At 37.7% G+C, this 20,998-nt stretch overlaps 1 long non-coding RNA gene across 3 annotated transcripts in view; it reads left to right on the top strand.

Moving 5' to 3' along the window:
• LOC113993505 overlaps positions 1-20,998 on the top strand; it is a 126,279-nt gene that overhangs the window by 63,970 nt on the left and 41,311 nt on the right. For all 3 annotated transcript variants that reach the window (XR_005564050.1, XR_003542653.2, XR_005564046.1), the window contains exon 3: positions 2,489-2,553. This is a non-coding gene — a long non-coding RNA (uncharacterized LOC113993505). The remainder of the gene's footprint in view (positions 1-2,488; positions 2,554-20,998) is intronic.

The raw sequence follows: 20,998 nt of genomic DNA, 5'->3' as shown, positions 1-20,998 counted from the left end.
AACAAAGTAAATTAATGGCAAATCTTAAAACTAGGGAGAAACATTTTACTTGCATATCTAATCCTGTAGCGGGTTTGGCTTTCAATGGAAACAGAAACATATCCTCTAGCTGATCAGCTTTGCAGGAAAACAACCCAACTTCAGAACAGGAGTCCAAAACAAAAGGACTTGAAAGCTTTGCTATTGTTACTGATGGGCTTCGAAAGTTCAGTTAGTTAAACGATTGAAGAAAATGACAGCATCTACTGAGAAGGTTTGAAGAGTTTAAATAAGCACCTTGTGAAAAGCTGCCTTACTGTACAATACTTTTCCTAACCATTTTGTAAGGAAAATATCTCCAAACCTAGCTTTATTATCAAGCCCTGAGGTGAAAGAAGCCCTAGAAAGTCAAATATTTCTTTCTGTAGCAAGGATGACACCCTTAGCCCTGTTGAAGAAGGCTCTGTACTTGTACAAATTCTTTACTTCTTGAAAAATGTATTACAATGTATTTTTAAAATATGGTGTTTGGAACAGAAATAATGTGTGGATTCACCCTTTTGTCTCTCTCCATTGCTGCTTTTTGTACTAATCCAAAGGAGGAGTGTAAGTCATGTTTAGTCAGAAACCCTGGCTACAGATATAATTACTGAAGTCTAGGTCTTTGTAGTTCACAACTGGTTTCTGCGGAGATTGATCACTAGAATGTTTCATCTTGTTATGTGCACTAGATTACCTGAAGACTGGTCTTTTACTATTGTATAAGAATTATCAGGACTTAGAAAAATACTCTTGAAATAAGAAGAACCAAATTATTGCCATTGCAGGCCTGTTTAGTTGGACATCTTTGCTATTCCGCTAGTGCTCACTGCTCCCAGCCTGACTTGGCTTCTTGCATTTGTTATTCTCTTTTCCCTTCTATGAAGTGCTTCAGTCCTTTCCTTTACTAATGCACTAACAGAACAGCTATTCCACTGCAGTTTTCTTTTCTTATTATTTTTAATGGTTTCTTTCATGTATCTTCTTAATGGTGTGGACACACAAACAGTCAAATCAGTAGGACTAAGGTACTGGCAATGGCAAGAGCAAGAATAAGAAGCACAGAGCATTGCAGGGGCAGGGTTTTCTTAAACTGGTTCCCAACTGGCCTTCTCTGGTTCTCAGTTCTCATTTTCTCTTCAGAGAAGCAAGTGTAGTTTATGGTAAAATATGACTGTTCCTCACCCAAACTCAGTTATGAGGAGGAACGAACAACAGAGTGATGGCTTGAGGATTCAGGCTCCTGAGGTTACAAATCTCTGCAAACTAATTAAAGACTGGTATTAAGTAATCATCACTCATCCCTGAGACCTGTATCTAAGCTAAAGAATACTCTTCAATATTTAGTTATTAGCCCATAAGTCTAACACACATCAGAACTACAGAATCAATGTGGGCAAATGGCAAGGAAGGTAGGGATACAGCTGAACTGCCAAAAACTTCCACTTTCCCTAACTGATGGCTGCTAGATTCTAGGAATGAAGTGATTTTACTGTTCAGCTATGTGCTTGCAAATAGTTTTGTCTAATAATGTACTTACAAAATTACTGAGTAAAAAGTGTCTTGAAAAGCCATCAGCTTGACTGTAACCTACCTCTGAGTAATGCTGTGGGGAAAAAAAATTAAAGAAGATGGGAGAGAAAAGCTCTGTTTTCACTCTCTTTGTTCTGCATTTGTATGAGGATGAAGTAGGCTGCACTGCAGAACAGTAGTTTGTCACAGGAGATATCTCAGCTGATAAAAAGAAATAACCTTGTCACCTTCTGTATCCTTTGCTGAAGTTAACATATCATTATGCTTCTGGTATTGTATGGTGAGACACTGAGTCAAACTAACATTTCTTTTGTCTTTTTAGTGTTCATCCTCATTGTCAGAACCTTGACCTCTAGGCATAATGTGGATTAAGCATCTGCTCTCTCTGGATTTTAGATATTTGCACCTTTACTAGGGACTTCAAAACAGGAGTGTAACCATGTTCTTGCTAACCCTGGTGTAAAATAGGGATCATTACAATACAGTCAGTGGAATTACTCTGGCAGAAAATGGGGGTAAATGGGGCTCTGGATTGTCCACAGATTTTCAGACAATTGGAAAAGATGTTGCAGTGTGTCCTCCAATTACTATTAACAAAAGTGCTCTTCCCCACATAGCCATTTTTCTCAAAATGCCAATTTCTTTTGAGCTCTGCTTCCCATTAAGACTTCTCCTGAATGAGGGCAAATGAGAGTGATGTTCACTTTCATCAGCTGAGCAGTATGAGAGGACTGGCCTTGCTATTACTATGCACTCACAAGCAGCTCAGAAGCAATTGAAACACACTTGGTTGTCTAATTTGAAACTCTGAAAAAATAAAGAAAAGGTTTTTTAAGGCTCAGCTCAGTAAGAGAATAGCCTGTGCAGCAGCATTTAAAACTTTCAAGTGCTTTTTAGAACAAAATTCTTGATAAGAATTTTTCCCTCTCTTTTCTAGCATCCAAGATCTGCTGTATTTCTCCTTTGAGAATTCATAACAGCAACAGATACTTTAGATGTAAGGTAAGAGCTGTGAGAAAAGGGTTTGCCTTTGTTGTTATTAATAAACACGACCAATTTGTACGGCAAAAAGTAGACCTGGTCTTGGTAGGTGGGTGAAGTGTAATGTTCAGATAAACTGCACTGTAAAACAAACTGTGAGCTTTGAACAGTGATCCCAGTCTGGCCAACGAATTAAATAATAAATTTCTGCACTGAGGTCTCTTGGTAAATTAATGAGTGAAATCTGTTGGCTCTTGTTCTTCTTGAGTCTGGGAGAAGTCTTGCTTATGGTCAACGAGCACAGATCTGACTTGGGCACTCAGAGCTAACCCAGTGGCCAGGATCCTGGCAGTCTGTTTAAACAAAAACAATTTTCATCTCTGTAATGTCAAATTTATACCTATTTACACTCCCTTATATATGCTTAGATTAAGAGTGACAGAATCTAATTTAGGAAATGTTATTAATCAGTGCTGAATCAAACTCTGTATCTGTTTTCTAAGGGAAATTAAATAAAGAGATGTCTTGTTCATATTTATGAGGGATTTTCCTCTACCTCAGAAACCTAGCTTCTGGTTTATTGTTCCTAAACAGCTTCTCAAAGGAATGTGGGCCAATAAGCTGGAATACATTGACACATGTATTTTTTGTGTCAATACATAAGCAGCTGCCAGCTGAGGAGTACCCAGCACCAGACCTCTTGGACTGGAGTGTTTGCTTGCTCTGTACTTCACCGAGCAAAACCATGTCCAAGGGGAGAGAATATGCACGTAATGGAAAACCTTAACAGTTTATTGCAAAGTCTGTGCTTTATCAAATTTAATGCATTTATTGGTACAGTTATTCTTGTGCTTTTTCTGCTTATAGGCCAGTTATTGCCCATCTGGTCTTATCAGAATTCATGAACAGTAGAGTTTGGAAAGAATTACGACGGCCAAATACATTTTTAGTGCTAACATGAAGATGTGGTTCTAAAACAAAACAGTTACAAAAATTTATAGGAAATTTTCTATAGAGAACAGTTGAGTCAAAAGGATTGAGACTGAGTCAATCTGATTTCTAAGTGGCTTTCATTTACTTTAGCAATCATGCTGAACTTACTGTTATGGCTAAAGTAAATAAAAATTGTTCGTGTGAGAAAATATTTACTATTTTGCATCCTTGTAGTTTAAATCCTTGTTGGTAAAAATCTGATGGAAATCTGCAGTAACCTTCAGTGTTATATGAACTTGATCAGTGTTTTCCCCTTCACTTTGTTTCTTCTTATTACCTTAAATTGGAGAGTAATTCCAGTATTTTGATTATAGCTACTGTAGGAATTCAGTTAAAGGAATTCCGATTACAGTGAGCTACAGGAAAACATTTTACAGAATCTTACCCTAAAGTTGTGTATGTCAGAGCCTGAGCATTTCATGAGATTACATACACGTTCAGTCAATGTTGCAGTTTGTCTGCATCAGTGAGGGGATCTAGTGTTGTAGGGGCTGCAGGGAGGTGTGTGCACACTCAGGGTGCTCCACAGAGCCTCTGAGCCCTTGTCCTTGAGAGATGTCATATGGATGTAGGACTCTTTTCAAATTAATAGAATCCAAATTACTGGGCATAAGATGATGAAATTAAAAGCTTCAAAGCTGCTTGACATGAATTCTCTTTTAAAATAGATGTAATCAATGGGAGGAGAGTTTTTCAGGTGTTGATTTTTTAACTCCAAAGTTAGCACAAATAATTATATTGCTTGGCATTTCTGTCTGTTGGAAGAATGATACTAATAAACCTACCTGACATCTTCAAATTATCACATTGCTAAGTCATTGTCTTTAAAGTATTTCTAAATATTATTTTTTGTTGTAATCATGTCTAGTGGTTAACACGTAGGCTTGAAACAGAACCTTCCATCAGGGAAATTAGCATTTTAGTCTTACACTTCTTATCTTACCATTTTAAAGAGAAGAGTTTATCAAACCAGTTTTAAGAAACCAATGTTCACTGTCTGAAGGAATGTGATCTAGTTCTGTTTACTACCATTCAAAGTGTAGAAATGCAGAGATACCCTGGATAAGATAGACACAGACAACATTGCTGGAGTGGTTTTGCAGGATTGCTTAAGTAGATTTACCTATTCTTGGAGGCCTCCTTAACCTTGCTTCATGGCTCCTTAATGAGACTACTGGTAAAAATTTCAATATGAGCCTTTCAAGTATGACAAGACTGACTGCAAACAGCTCACTAGCACTCAGAGCACATCTTTGATTCTCTGGTTTACCTACTTGACTGTATTCAGTCTGTCTCTTCACAACAGCCTGCCTAAATAACCTTGAGAAATGTAATTATACACTCACTATTGATTAGTAAGGATCCATATTTAATTATGCGTAACATGTTCCACTTTTAAACTTTTAGTTCTTTGTGCATCAACACTTCATGTCAGATTGCAGTTTACTTTCAGCCATTACAGTGATGATCTTCATAGGAAAATGAGGCTTCCTCCTTCCTTAAATTGCTTAAGGAACAGACTTATTTCCTGCTCCTCTATCTACATACAAGCCAACATCCTCCCTTTGGTGCAGAAGTGTGACCAGTCATTCCTCATTGAAGGGTTTTATTCATAATTTTTGCTAGGAAAATAGTTTTGCTGAGGCAGTGCTTTGAGGTCTTTGTACTGAATCTGTACTGCAGTCTCAAGGGACCATGTCAGTTAAATTTGGACCTATTGCTGTAGCAGTTTCTTTATTTTTAGTTCACAAAAAAAGTTAAATAATAGTAGTATAAGATCACGTACTTGAGCAAACCTAAAGTCTTCTCTAACCTGTTTCTATTTACAGCAAAAAAAATAAACTTTTTCAGTAGAACAGGAACATATAATTAAAAATTTCAGCATACTAAAAAATATCTGACTTTGCAGGCAGTCTCCTTAGAAGTAATATGTGATGATTTGCTTCCTGTTAAATAAGGAATTGTGCACAAAATAAAACTTACTTTACAATATTTTTCTCAAGCAGGAACCTAATTGAATCTTCCTTCAAGAAGAAATCTAATCTATGATCCCTAGAGATGCAGATTGAAATTCTTTTTTCTGAATCTGCATCCCCCCATGGGTGGGGTTTGGGATTTTTTGTTAGTTCAGTGAAGAATAAAAACCAGAGGACTTTAGTCTCTATATCTGGTTCACATATTCTCTGAATTGGAAAAAAGGTCATGACAGCAACTCACATCACTGTAGTACTCCCAAAATCCAGACCTACCTGACTGCAGTTCAGCACTAGACCTTTTTCAATCCAAAACATGGGCTGATTGTTACTGATAATTCAGGGTCAAATTTAGAAGCATCAAGCTCAGTGCTAAGGGAATTAACTTGCAATGAAAGAAAATTAAAAAATCTCTCCCCTGTGATACCTTTGTCTTCTTCCTGAAATAACTTCTACAGACTTTATACAGTGTGATGTTATTTGAAGGAGCATCCTTGCTTGCATACATGAATCCAACCTGCCTTAATATGACAACCTCATAGGAATCAGGGCTCTTCGCTGTAAAGAAGCTGTACAGCCATTCCATGTTCCTTGTTGTCTCTTGGGAGATTTGTTTGCTACCAAGGCAGTGCATGGGCGAGTAAAAGAAGAATGAATGTGTCCTCAGAAGACACCATTACAAAATACTCCCCTATGCAGAAATTGTGACATGAAAATGTACCGATGAGTTCATTGCCTAGTGGGGCTATTTCTGGCATGTTTACCCTCACCTCTTCCTCAGAGCTGTGCCTACTGTAAGCAACTAGTTCTGAAAGTTTGCTTAAGATAGCAGTGCAGTGTTAAGCAGTGGAAGCATTTTCCTTTGAATATGGCTATCCTCCAAAAGAAAACAGGTATGAGTGGCTCGTTTGTACAATAAAGCCAGTTGTTAATATGTTCTGGGAGCTGTTTCAATCCAGGATAAGTGGGGGAACATTATCACTAGAAAGTGCTTTTAATAGCAAACGATTTGTATGAAGCAACAAAAAGAAAGAGATTACAAGAGAAATGTAAAGATCAGGTTCAAAAGCGTATCAGAATAATTTATAGGGCTATAGCAGAGATTAACATACAGTAGTTTCATGGGGCCCTGTTTGTGCTGAGACCATCTCTGGTAAACTGTAAAAATGCCTAAAAATCTACTACAAGGCATGATTCTGCCATGACTGAACTGAGAATGAGATACTCATCCTCTAGATGATAAAGGAGGTACAATAATAAGTCATTATAAATGAGAACTGACTATGGTTTTCCTTTACATTGAACAAGAAGAGGATGAGAAAAACAGTAGCAATTCAAAGGCTTGTCCATTCTCTGAGCAAGAACTAGGTCTCCAGATCTTCCAGTCTGTCTTGGTCAACAGAAAAAAAATCCACTGTGAACACTTGTTTTAGAAAATCACGTATAAATATAGTAAAAGCTAGTGGATTTTGAAAAGATCTGCAAGCAAAAGGCAAAATACATGTAAGGTTCAAATATCAGAATATGGGTTGTATTAATTAAATGAAACATTTTGTATGCTAGGAAGCAGATACTAAAAAGACATTGTTTTACAGTCAGAACATGAGTTGTTGGTACTATATATTTTCCTGCTAGTAAAAAATTCGGATTGAAATGCTCTCTTTTCTAGTACTATTGATTAGCTCTGGTATGTTCTGCAGATTGTTTCTGCTGTTATTTTACATCTGATAACACTACCACGGGGAATTGTGTTGTGTAGTTCTAAAAATAATAACAACGCTCATTTGTGGAACTATAGAAAGGTGTGCAAGATGACAGTGGCAAGATTGATAGGAGAACAATTTTGTTCTCAGAAGTTCACTCTTAGGATTTACAAAATAGCCTGTGTTAGCTGAGACAGAAAATAAGATTTTATCTGAAAAGTACATCCAAGATTCCTCAATTATAATTCTTTTTTAATGAAAGCTTACTGGCATAGCCTTTTAATTTTTTACATTTGTGTAGGAGAAAAATTGGGCAAGGAATTGCCTAACTGATGTACTCCTATACAACTTATATTCTTGCTAAATGATTCATGGATGTCCCAGTAACCAATGTCTACATGAGCTAGAGAGCTCTGGTATTTGATTCAAAAATTGATGATGGAAAATACTGTTTTTCCAATCTATACATATATACTTACATTTCTTTGTTTGCTTATATCTTTGAAAAAATTCTGCATCCAAATTTTTTAAAAAGTCTAACAAACATTGCATGGAGCTATTTTAGTGTCCTAAATGTCAAATGCCCTTCCCCACAAAAAAAACCCCAAAAACCCAAACCAACAAAAACCTGGCAAAAGAGACCTAATTTTTTTCTTCAAGCTATATGCATGCATATAGAAATAAGTAGTGGGTTATACTAATAGTCTGTCTGACTCTATTACCATGTGCATGTAGTTGCATCTTAAAGTGCCATTTTACAGGCCATTGTAGCTATTTTGCAGGTGATGTTTAGCCACTGCTTTTATGTGTGTCTTGCATACAGAACTACTGTAGAAGTCTTATCTACTGTGTTGTTTGTATTTTAAATTAGAAAGTAATAACTGCTGCCTAAATGATAATGTCAACTATTCAGATGATGCTTAGGTAACTAAATAACTGTTCAGTGTTACTATTATGATAATGTACAGTTTAACAGAAGTAGGGTCACTATAAAGTTACACCTCAAGAAGTATGCATTTAGCAAGAATACAGACAACATCTACAGTTTTTTTCTTTAAATTTAATGTTATTGAATCAAATAATGTGACAAATCAAGCAGATGAATTAAATAAGGAATTCTGAATGACAGAGAGGGATTAAAAAAAAAGTAGAGGACAGCGCAGCTGGATTTGGAGTCTTGTTTAATATCTGGGTTGACAGTTACAAATGTGAGACTCTGGCTTTGCTTTAAGAAAACTTGTCTTCTTGGTCAGTGTGTCAAAGCTCTGAGAGTCATAGGTGTTCTGAAACAGAGAAAATAGTTTCTGACAGCAACACCTGTAAAAGCAAAAGTTTCAGATTTCATTGATTTTAAAATATTAATCTGACTTCTAATAGATCCACAAAAAACCATTAAGTACTATAGCAAATCGCAGTGAGGCTCCTCACTGATATTTGTCTTTGCTCTGCTCCAGCCACCCTTAGGTTACTGCTTACAAAAGCACTGCTGACAAAGCCCAGATAAGAGCCTCATTTTTAATATTAGTACAAGAAGGAGGACTGTCAGAATGTGATTGTCATCTGCTGTAAATTTACTCGGATAAATACATGTACTAGATAAGGGACCTGTAGTCAAACTGTGTTATTTCATAACTAGCTCTGCCAGTTAACCGAGCTACAGTTATGTCCTCCCACAAAAGTTCATGGTGTGTATTATATCCTGTCATTTATATGGCCTCAGAAAGTCTTGGGACAAGTCATGTCTGATACAGCAGAGAATTTCAAAAGACTCAGTCTAGGCACCAGCTCTTCTGATTTCAGTCCATGATGGGGAACCTCAGAGCTAAAGAAACCATCTCAAACCCTGCTGATTATAAGAAATAGCAGCTACTCTATAGGGATTATCACTTGGTCCCCCTTTTCAGCAGCAATGATACTTGAGAACCCTGAAGGTCCTTGACTTGGGAGAGAACTTTTAGGTTTCAGATAGCATTGCCTCATGAAAGTGTCATGAAGAAATAGGGCAGGGATAGGGGGAAATAGGGTAGGAAAAACCTCAAATGGTACAAGGCTGACAGTTCTTTTCAGATGGATGTTTACTCTCAGATAGTGTTGAGAAGAAAATGAGAACAAAATAATAGAAGAATGTGTAGAGGGAGCACTTGTTATCCAAGGCACCTAGAAGAAAGAAGTGAAGGAACTCTGGATCCTTTAACAGTTCAAAGGAGAAAGTTAAAGTCCTGGTCTGCATTACTGGACCATATCTTGTTACACTTTAATGAAGGATGCTGTTTACTTTGATAAGAAATATTTGTATAAAAAATTAGTTTGGACTTGGGCTGTGGAAAGAAAATACTGTGCATACCTTGTCAACACTTTATGTGATTGGACCAGAAGTCCTCACATAAATATGAAGGCATAAAGAGACAAAATGAGGTTCTCTGAACTAAAAGTGGCAAGGAGTGATAGGATATTTAATTTTTTTAATCTGCTAAGCTGAAATAACTGAAGGATATAAGTCTGAAAATTTTGTGGCACGATTGAGTAAGAAAGAATTAGTTTTGTCAAGTATAATATGCCAGGGAGCTTCATATTATTCAGGTGATGTCAAATGCAGAGAAAACAACATAAATGCTGAGCTGTGAGAAACTCTGTGTGAATAAATATGTGCCTATCACACTTCAGGCATAAAATATTCATATATTTCAATGCTAATTCTTCCATGACTGGACTACTTCCAGAAAAAAAAAATCACAGAAAAGTAACTGGCTACAACTTATACTTAATATTATTAGCAAAAACAGTACTAGAAACACCAGGTAGCCCTTTTTTAAGCTCCATTCTCTTTTAATTGTGAACCTTCACATTACAGTGTGATAATTAGAGAAGAAAACTAAGCATGGGGGCAAACAGCATTTTTTTCTGCATCCTTGCCTAATAGTGTGGAGCTGGTTGGGATGCAAGTCCAGACCCTGAATCTCTGGTGGCTCAGAAGCAGCTATGGATTAAGGTTTAATAAAGAATAGGTCAGCTATGACCAGCTTTAATTGAAAAGGGACAGATAGAGATTATTTCAAACATACCACCATGGTTTCTTGCCTGTTTGAAGGAAAGAAGAACACTCTCTTCCTTAACTGCCCTTAGTGTTGACATGAAAAGCCCAGCATTTTCAATACCTCTGATCAGGCCCAGGGGCAATACTAAACCAAAAATCATGTGTAAATACTATTTTTATTGGATATTTTGGTCATTCTACACTGTGGACTGAGAGAGACATCTCACCTGTTTGTATGGCAAGTCTGAAGAGAAGCAGCAATTTTAATCAATGCACAAAGATTGCTCTGCTCCTCCATCACATTCCAAGTAAGCACATATGCAATGCAACAATCTGATTTCTACCATTTGTACCATTCCTAAATTTGTACCTTTGGAATGATAACCTTTAGGGATAAATAATGGTCTTTAAACTTGTGGGGTACTGTGATAACAGAGTGATACTATAGAGATACTGAAGAGATATAGGTGTTCCAAAGCAATCTCTTCCAGGGGAAAACAGCATGCACCCTACTGACACTGCAATTACAGAGCACTGTCCAAGCCTGCCCTTCCTGGCCTTTATGTCAGCTGGATTCCTCTACCATGTTATTGGTACACACCTACCTTGGCTAGTTCAGTTGTCTCTTCCATGGCATTCCAAAGCGGAAGGTTCCTGAGGCTTTACCCACTTTCTCAAAAGGACAGCCTTGTCTCTCTCGTGAGCTCCCTATTTTATTTCTCACTTGGATTTTGTATTCCTTGGATGCTACACAAATCTTGCCCTGGGATATTTTATTTGGTGTTTTCTTTCTCAATTATCATCCTTATTTTTCACACTCATCTTACAGTGGAATTTTCATTGTGTCTCTGTGCAACTCACAAATTGTGGTTCCTGATGTATTTTTTAGTGCAGTTCCTGACATCTGAAATTGATTCTATATAGATCTTTGAGTCATAAACTCTTAATTTTCTTCCAAATCTCAACTGAAGATCTACTTTTTAGCACCTACCTCTACCTCTTAATTTTCTCATTGCAGTTTTTTATAATATAACCCATCAATTTTGTTTCTACACTGCATAATTTTTTTTAGGAATACATAGTATATTTTTTAAAAGTTACAGAAAATAAGACTGCATTGTGTTGGCCAGATTCTGCTTATTTGCATTAGTTGCAAAAGAACTCACTAATTTTCCACAGAATTACACAGGTAGACTCTGGAGTCAGTGAGAGAGACTAGGACACAGCATATTTTATGAGAAGACTTGACAACAATCCTAGATGCTATGCAATGCACCAGAAGGCTGCTCACCTGTGTGGTGAGCTGCTTTACATTGAGCACCAAGCTGGTTCAAGATCAGGAAATGGGCATGGCAGCAAAAAACTGTGTTACAGTAACAAAAGTGTCAAGTGAGGGCTTCTGTGACACAAACCTGATGCATAAATTCAGCGTTTTGATTATTGTCCTCAGTGAAAACTCCTCTTTTAACCCCTGACATTTCATTCTCTGCAGCTTGCTTATTGATACAAAGTGTTAGTGTGCGAATCTCATATTCACAGAAGGAGCAGTAGCCTGTGCTCATCTTGCATCCTTAATCACCTTAGGTCTGTGTAGAACCAACAAAGCCACAGGGCCAGTAGGGCTGTAGTAAGGCTTTAAAATAACTTTAAATTACTTACACCAAATGATTTTTCCATGCTTCTGCTCTGAGGCTGTCAGAAAACAGAGAGTGCATATGCTGCCCCCAGAGGTTGTGTCACTGGCAAAGAAGTCAGGCATTGCTAATTACAGAAGTGCCTTACTGTGTCCTCTGGCTTAAGTTACTACGACTGATCCAAAGAGACCACAGGAATCAGTGGGAATTTCCTTCCATTTACTTCTGTAGGCCTTGGGTCAGGCATTTGTTACAGTGTTCCAAAACCTGCTTAAATACACCTCGAGTTTCTTCTGGTCTCATAAAATCTATCAATTGTTCCCAGATGCGCTGTGCAGAAAATAATTTTCCTTTTCTGTGAGATTTCAAATACAAACAGCAAGCAATATGAGAACTCTGTGGGCAACTGGCTTGATTTTTGTCCTAGAAACTGCAGACTGGCCATGCATAACCTTTCCTGAATATAGAAAAAGTAACAATAATTCAAATTGGTTTGGATATGAGTGCAGTGAAAAGGACTGATATTGACTGAAAATACCCTGGCTTACAAGGAGTTTCAAACACCAAAGAGGAGGGAAATAAGAAAAACAGAGAGTAGAACTGTGAGCAGGAAATTATAACATGAAATTTAAACCACACAAAAAAAAGTTAATTCATCTGAATTCTGTCTTCATTGATGTCTTGTGTATTTCCTTTGTTCCTGATCTCTTCTCTTGAAGATTTTAAACAGGTCTGAAAGGGTCATTGGTTTCAGGAAGGGTGTTGCTGTTTTGCCTCAATGCCACTATATCGGTATATCGAAGACTGTGAGATGACTGTATGTGGTCTGGAAGAAAATGCCTGAGTTTCTCACAGTCTTCAGGAAAAACAAATATGATTGATATTTGATATGTCTGTTCCTATATTACCCTTTTTCTTAGGATATGCTGGGAAGGAGACAATGGCCATTATGCACTCAGATGGGGACCTGCCATTTCCCAGCTCAGTGAGAGATGTGTCCTAATGTGTTAATGGGACGCTGGATGGAAAAAAAAATTATTATTAAGAGAATTCAAACTAAATATCACTTCATATAAGAAGGGAAGAGTTTTCCTTGAAAGGAATTAAAAACTTATTTCTTGAAATGACTGAGAAGCAGTGGAAGTAAAGTGTAAGAGGCAGGCTTGCCTTCACAGGAGGAAGAACCAGGTAACGTTAAGTTCACATGTCTAAAGTGGATCCTGCAATGAATTTAATGATGTGGGTCTCATATAAGGTTAGCAACTGAATTCATGACTTCACCGGTAGATCAGTAATTATTTGAAAGTGTTCACACAGTGATATATATTTAGAAACCAACAACAGCCTAGTTTCAGCTGCTTGTCACACATGTAGGATGGGTGCTAGATAAAAGTGACATGGATTAAAAAGAAAAAAAAAAAAAAGGAGAGTTTTAGTATGAGCCACAGAGGCACTGTGTTCCGCTTGTCCAAAGAAAGCTCCAGGAGCCAGAAGAATCAGTTGAGATCTTGTCAAAGTCATTTATTTCAGGGGTTTAATGAAGCCTGGCTACCAGATTTACTTCAGGAAAACAGTAAAAAAAAAGAAAAAAAAAAAGGGAAAAAAGAAAAGTGAAAGGGAGCTAAGGAACTAGCCTTCAATTTGCAGTTAGAAATTTGAGATGCTATATCTAAGACACTTGGTTAAACGATTTGTATTACAAAATATATCTGCTTCTATATCTAGTACACTTTAGATAAAACAATCTATAGCCAAAATTGATTAGTTGGACTAAAAGACACAATTGCGATCAGACCAGGAAATATATGTATGCATGAAAATTCAGTGCACACAAAAGCAATTGGGTAAGTCATCAATCCAATAAAGTTAGACATACTGTACAAATGAGAGATCTTATTATTCACTTTTATGTGCTGATGCTAAGCAGATGTAAAATAGGTTTAATTCTAATCCAATGGCTTGCTATGTGTTTTTTATTTAGACCAGCTTTGCTCTGACTTAATTTGAGTACAGTGGTATACACCTTGTGTCACGTGGAGCAGGAACAATTTACTGTTTGCTAGTTTAAACATTTGTTGGTTTGTTAGGACAGACAGAAAGAGGAAGGAAGGTCTGTGAGACTATTTTTTGGGGGACAAAAGTGCAGCCATACAAATTAAAGGACAAATAGATAAACACTTCATACAAATTGATTTTCACATTGATATACCTATCACAGTTGTGCCTTGTAAACTCAATACAATTTACTTTTTGTTGTGCTAGGAATAGACACCTGTTTCTTTTTAAGGTAACACTATGAAACTGCTTTCTTTTCTGTGTGTGTTCTTTTTTTCCCTGGTCTGTATTTGGGGTGGATCTTAGGTGTTGAGTAGCATGGACTCAGATGCTGTTCTTCTCAGTTTTAAAAAAGCCATTTTTCCCTCTGGAAACCTCTAGGGGAGTTTTGATGTTTTGAAGGTTAGGAAGATTGCAAAATAAAGGAAGAAATTACATCAGTCATTTAAATCCATTGATGGACTCTCCCTGGCAGGTCTAACTTGATTGTAGTGACAATGGAAGAGGCAAGAAGGCTCATCGGACCAATCCCATGGCAGAAATGTGCACCAAGGAGAGTGTAGGAGAATGAGAGGGACAGATAAAATCAGATGCCTAAGTAAAATACAATGGAAAATGTGAGGTTGGTTCAGATATGAATAGCAATTGTTGTTGCTTTTGTTGTTGCAGATGCTGCTGTTGCTGGGTTTTACATATTCTTCCCTCTTTATGCTTTTTCTTTTTATTATTAGTTTTTGTTTTCCTGAGAAAAATAGATATATATCACATCCACATCTTGAAATCTGCTGCATTCATAAGCCTCTGGATGACAAAATACATGAAGAAATCTAACACAGAAGATGAATTGTAAAAAAATAGAATGATACATAAAACCAGAAAACAGTAAAGTGTGGATTAAAATCCAAGAGGTGTTTATAGAACTGAGTCAACAAATCAGCTTGAACACATTCATACATTTACTTTAGACCTATCTATAATTCAGTGTCTAGATTGTTTGTCTGAGTATGTAGGGACTGATTGCCCTCTTGCTTGTTTGCTTAAATCGGGAACATCTTTGGTGCATTTACTAATATAACAGTGACATAATGGAGAGATGAGTCAGTCACAGAAAAAAAAGTTATATAATGTTTTTTAAAAAGATAGTCCGCAGTTTACTGTGCAAGAAAATAATTCTTATAAGCTCTCAGCAAGGATATGAACAAGCCGGACTAAGTGGCTCAGTCTTGATCTATGCTGATGAAAGATTTGCTTAGGCGTGTCAGTCACTGAAAGGAGCACAAGGCAGCAATCTTTCCTAGTGATGCTACTGACTGGAATTCACAGTGACCCTGTGCATGCCAGCCAGTGGCCATTTACACAAGATGTGAGAGCTGAAGACATCCTGTTCTCATTCATGGACTCAGATGCAAGGCTCCACTGAACCCCCTTTTTGCAGCTTTTACATCCAACACTGCTCTCAGGCAGTAAGGAAACAGAAGTGAGGCCACATGGTAGATTTGATCTCCTACAATTATTTGTCAATCTTTCTGGAGCCAGGGAGACCAAATACAGAAAACAGTTCATATTCAGTCCACATACTTAAACAAAATTAACTTTGGACAATGAATGCATTTAAGGAAATCCTGACTTGCATGTGGACAGTCCCACAAACAGGAAATGAGACTAAATCAATTTGATAAATTACTCCGTGCAAGTAAGTCATTCAGACATACATTGAGAGCTATGAAGAGCAGTCAGGAAGGAGAACAGGACTGTTTCCTGGCAGCAGTGTAAGCAGACTGTCCATCTAATGGTAGTTCCCAGGCAGCTTCCACTGTCTCTCACCTGCTGAGGCACTGATGTCTTGTTGCTGGAAGAAGTTTCCCCAGTGACTAGGGGATATCACTGTGAGAGTTGTAGTTCACACCAATGCTCAGGTCACCTTGCAGAGAGCTGTCGAAAAACAAGGCCCCAGTTCTTTCCTAATGAGCTGTTAGGTCTGTGAATTTTGGGCACTGTCAGTGTGGATGTCTTCATCCACATACATACATACTTTGTAGGACAGAACCATACATGTGAGTGGGGAATTTCAGTCTCATTAGCAACTCTGTTGCAACAAATTAAACTCCCTGTCACTAGATCTAGCTCCACTCCTAGTGTCGTGCTAGCCTTGTTTCACTTTGTATTTATCTTGTTTGATGTTGTGTTCATCAAGACACAGCTCTATTGGGTTAAACACAGATTCTGGATATGTGACATGTGAATCTTAGGCCTATCCATGTCTCCTCTCTCCATAAAAGAGCCTGATATTTTACGAAGGGCATGAAGATTATGGCTAATGCTGCCATGCACAATTACATGTGCAGTGCTGGCTTCCCTGTGGGCAGGTGCTATGAACCCAGCTACTGTTTTGGGAGTTAGGAGTACCTTGACTCAAAGAAAATTTGATGCAAAATTATTTAACACCATTTCTTAGCCTTCCACAGAATGAAAGTTGGGAGACAAAATGGTTGAGTCCTTGGTGCTACCTGATGGAGCAATTCCATTTTTATTTTTCTGTCTCTCTGGGGACCCAGTCATCCCTCTTTCTGTTAGCTAAGACTAAGAAGATGGACTTTGTGTTCCCACACATTAAATTTCAGGGATATTCTGCCCAGAAAATAACAAAACCTTTATTAATAAAGCAAGAAGAAATAGGAGAAACTTGTGGAGAGGACTTTTACTGGAGTATTAAGTGCTTTTAGCTCAGCAGAGGTGGGTATTGTGTGTGCATATTTGTGGGTGAGAGAGAAATGCTTTCAAAAACACACACATTTTTCAGTGCAGGTAGAATAACAGTTTTCAGTCCTGAGAATACTCAGGTGACAGACAAAGTACTACTTAAAGAAACTTTGAGCTGAAGTGTTATTTCTACAGCCATTATCAGCTGCATTCCCATGACTATAATGCATTCCTCCAGAGAGAGAGGAAAGTTAACACAGCTTCTAGCAATTCACAGGAAATATGCTTTTATTTCTTCAGAAAGGAGCAGAGGGAGTACTAGGTGAAAGAATTAACTTTGCTGAGAACAGAATTTCAGCACACAAGCAGACATGCATCGGACAATTATATAAGAAGTTAAACCCTCAGGTGCACCATGGGGAGTCCCAAGGCCTCTTGTTTTTAATGGTGTGGTGACGTTTGAGACTGGATGAGCACTCGCTCTTTCAGACTACAGCACATGCAGTGAGGTAGTAAAAGTTTTCAATTGCCAGAACTGTAAATCACTTTAAAGAATTCTAGATTTTTAATCTTCCATGCTTAAAATGATACCACTTAATGTATTATTAATCAAAGACTAGGATATATTTCTGTTACATGGTCTGTATATGGATAGCATAGATTCATGTTAGATGGAGCCACACCACATTTACAACAGTTGATTGGACGACTGAGATAAGAAGTTTCTGCAATTGATAGATGAAACAAGCACACAAGGAGAGGAGATAGCCCACAGCTGAAAATCTCTGAAAGAGATCCCATTGTGCAGTCTTTGTAGTTTCATTCCTCTCTCCTAAGAGCTGTGTAGTTTTAAAAATACATTGCCCGGTTATTTCTGTTTCCTTTTCAGTTCAGTATTATAATGTATTATGGAACTCTGTCAGCACAGACCTTTTCCAGCTACATCCCACAGAGAGACATTTTGAAATGTAGGATAAGTAAGGGTTAAAAATTGATCAGTGAAACAAGTTAGTGCCTCCAAATTGCGTTTGGTAACTTTAGGTTGTCCCAAAATATCTAGTGAGAGATATTTCATGAAATGTTCTTAAAGAATAATGTTTGTCTGGATTAGAGGATTTTTTAACATATATGTTATGTGCATATGACAGTATGAAAGGCTGAGGTGAAAAAGTCTGTTTTTCAAAGTACAATGTGCATTAGCCAGTATCTTATGTGCTGGGTAACTGAATACACTGCACTGCTTGAACAGTTGGTCATGAGCTACAGCCATTAGCCTGATGTTCCAGAGTGTCAAGACAGAGGAAAAGAAGCAAAAAACAAGTAACTCTTCCACAATTCAGAAAGCAGGGAAAAAACTCATAAATATCTTTTCAGAAATAGAGAGGGGACTCTGTGAAGTATTCTAGTCATGTCAGTGTTTCAAAATAAGCATTTCCCCCAAAATCAAATACAGAAGCACCATTTGGGAATGTGGTCTGAGCGCTGTGCAGGTCTACTTCTGCACTGAATACATCGTCTCTCTTAGATATGAAAGTGAAAACACTAGGGATCATGAAAGAAACTGCCAGCCAAAGGAAATGGTGGGAAGCAGTAAGATTTTGAAGCTGACTGTGATTTTTCTGGGTATCGAAGGAAAGAGTTAATGTCTGGAATATTTATGTATAGCATATCTAATTCACTGAGATGAACAAATTATCTAAGGTTGAACTAAAAAGAACCCTACTTTTAGACTACAAGAGAAAGACCGCTGCTTTGAACTACAAGAAGTCAAAAACCCCTGCTTTGAACTACAAAAAAATGGTACTAGTAAGAAAAACCTTGCTGTAGTTGAGCAGCAAAAGAATTCTGCTTTGAAATACAAGTAGGGGGAAAAATCCTATCATATTCTGAGATGAACTGAAGTAAGAAATGCACTTGCAAAACAAAGACAAAACCTGGGTTTGGGCATTTGAAAGAGAACAAAGAGAAACAGCTGTAGATACAGCAGCAGAGTTGTGTTATCTAAGATTGAAAAGAACTTCTGAGTCATGGTTGCCGCTAATTTGGTCTGTCCTTAGCTGCATTACTTACCCAGCTGCTTCACTTGCCCTCTCTGTAAAACATACCTGACAGTCCTTACCTCCTCACAGAAGTAGGGATACTTTTTATAGTACTTTGAAGATATTAAGCCTTATGTACATGCAAAGTATTGTTATTATACTTTGCTGTGGATGGTTACAACACAAAGAGGAAAATAAAAGCCTGCTTTAATATAAGAAAGAAAATTCTAGCTGTAAACATGAATAGGTAATGTAGAAAAAAAAATCAAAAGACTGAATAAAAGAAAGTAAAAAAGATGGGGAGGAAAGAATTAGACAAAAACACTCTTTCAAGCGCATCCATCTTCCAAGAGATGTAAATGGCTTGGAAATTACTTACAATAGAGTGAATTTCCACGCAGAAGTGGCTTGCAGCAAGGAAAGTTCTGTTTGCTACCCTCCTACCAGATGAAGAAGCCCTCTTGCTGTCAGGTTGCCATCTGGTGGGGAAAAGCGACAGGCTTTCACAGCGTGTGCTCTTCCAGGACGGTTACCCAGGAAAAGCTGAGGCAGGAGCCACCAGGTATTGACAACAGAAATGCCATTGCCTGCCACACCAGTGCTTGACTGATCTGTATTGGTGCTCCACCATGCTGAGAAGACTGACTATGCTAAGCTGGACCAAACACAATATGTGATGGTGCTTCCGCTAATGTGTACACAGAAGAAAGTCAGTCATGCTGAAGAGGATGCGCTGAGTAGTTCAAAAAATAATATACAATTAGGGAGACATATGGGTAAACTAATTCCGAAGACTGGGTCCTTCCTCCACTCATCTATATGCTGTAGCATGTTCTTTTCTTTAATATTTCCAGTAAAAAATGGAGAAATAATGAGACAGAGCATATGTGCTTGTACTTCAGTATGCATTACACAAAGAGTTTGCTTTGCTTGGCCTGATAATTATGTCCAGCATGGTGAAGATATATGAGGAAAACACAAAATTAACTTTGTCTTGCGAAAAAAAAAAAAAAAAAAAAGGTGCTAAATTCTGGTGTAGGTTTTTTCTGGTGGTTTGTTTTTTGGTTCTGGTTTTTTTTTTTAACTGAGGTACATACACAAGAGGAAAGTGAGAACGAAGCTGGAAGAAACAGAAAGGTATGTGTTCTGCAGAATGTTTTGCCATTTCAGAAGTGAATACTAATTTTGTTCGAAATTTTTTGTGCCTCCAAACAAAGTCAGCTAGTTAAGTGAAACCTTTCCAAAGAAAATGTTGTTGTTTGTAGGCTAAAACATATTTCTAATATGTGACAAGGCAGATCAATTGAAACGGGAGTGCCCTGGATAAAACCAAATTCCCTGTAGTTACTTTATCTTCATGAATGTAACAAGTAAAGTTAGTCTTGTTCAGGGAGGCCAGATTCTGAGTTCGTTTTCACCCACATTTGTCAAATCACCTCTTCTGAGTCCATTCATCAGCCTTGCAGCAGGAAGGTTTCTGTGGTATCATTCAAAGGCATCAAAACAGAAAGTCCTTCAGATATTGATTCTGCCACTAAGTATTAGGCACACTGTTACATTTGTTTTTTATGAATTGTTACTTTCCTCATGGACCTCTCTCTTGCAGGTTCCCCTGAGATCGATAAACGTGAATGCTAAATAGAACCTATCAAACATTATTCTTCAGTCATTTTAAACCATACATTTCAACAAGCAAGATGGCATTCAACATTCCACAAAAAGCTACTAGGGGATGTCAAATCCAATTTCTTGTCAGACTAAAAGCAGTAGGGACTTATGTACTGCCAAAGGACATCCTGCACAGGGAACAACTGTGCCCTTCAAAGCTGGATGGTTGAATTACAAGACATAGCTTCATAAATATTTTGCTAAAATGGAGTATGGATCTATTTTTCTCCTACAGTTTGTCATGACCCTTTTCTCAACATCATGATGCAGTCTGGAAAGCAAGAGTCTAAGCAGTCTTTTGGCCAGTGATGAGGTGGTATGACATCAAACTCTGCTCACACTGTTTTACTAGCACCAGCTGGTACTATGTTCTACCAGCACTAGAGCCTTTGGAGTTTTCACAGTTTAAACGACTCATTTTAGGTTTTTTCCCTTGGCTTAAGGGCATTTTTTGCATTTTTTTCATACATTGTCTTGGCTCTGTGGCATGTAATGTGTTGATTACCTTTCCAGCCAAAGAACTGTCTTATTTCTGAAAGCAAAGACTGGACCCCTATAACTTTAACTCAGGGAAACATCAGGAGCACGAGCAACTGTGTTCAAGAGAAAGGGAGACACCATAATGTGGGAAACAGCTGAGTATTTGTTCTAGCAAAGGCCCTTCTGC

This window comes from Pipra filicauda, unplaced genomic scaffold, assembly GCF_003945595.2.
Source record: "Pipra filicauda isolate LSUMZ 115617 unplaced genomic scaffold, ASM394559v2 scaffold111_size4109106_pilon, whole genome shotgun sequence".
In the NCBI taxonomy this organism is placed as follows: domain Eukaryota; kingdom Metazoa; phylum Chordata; class Aves; order Passeriformes; family Pipridae; genus Pipra; species Pipra filicauda.
Note: the sequence above shows the minus strand (reverse complement) of the source record. Positions and strands in the feature narration are given on the sequence as shown.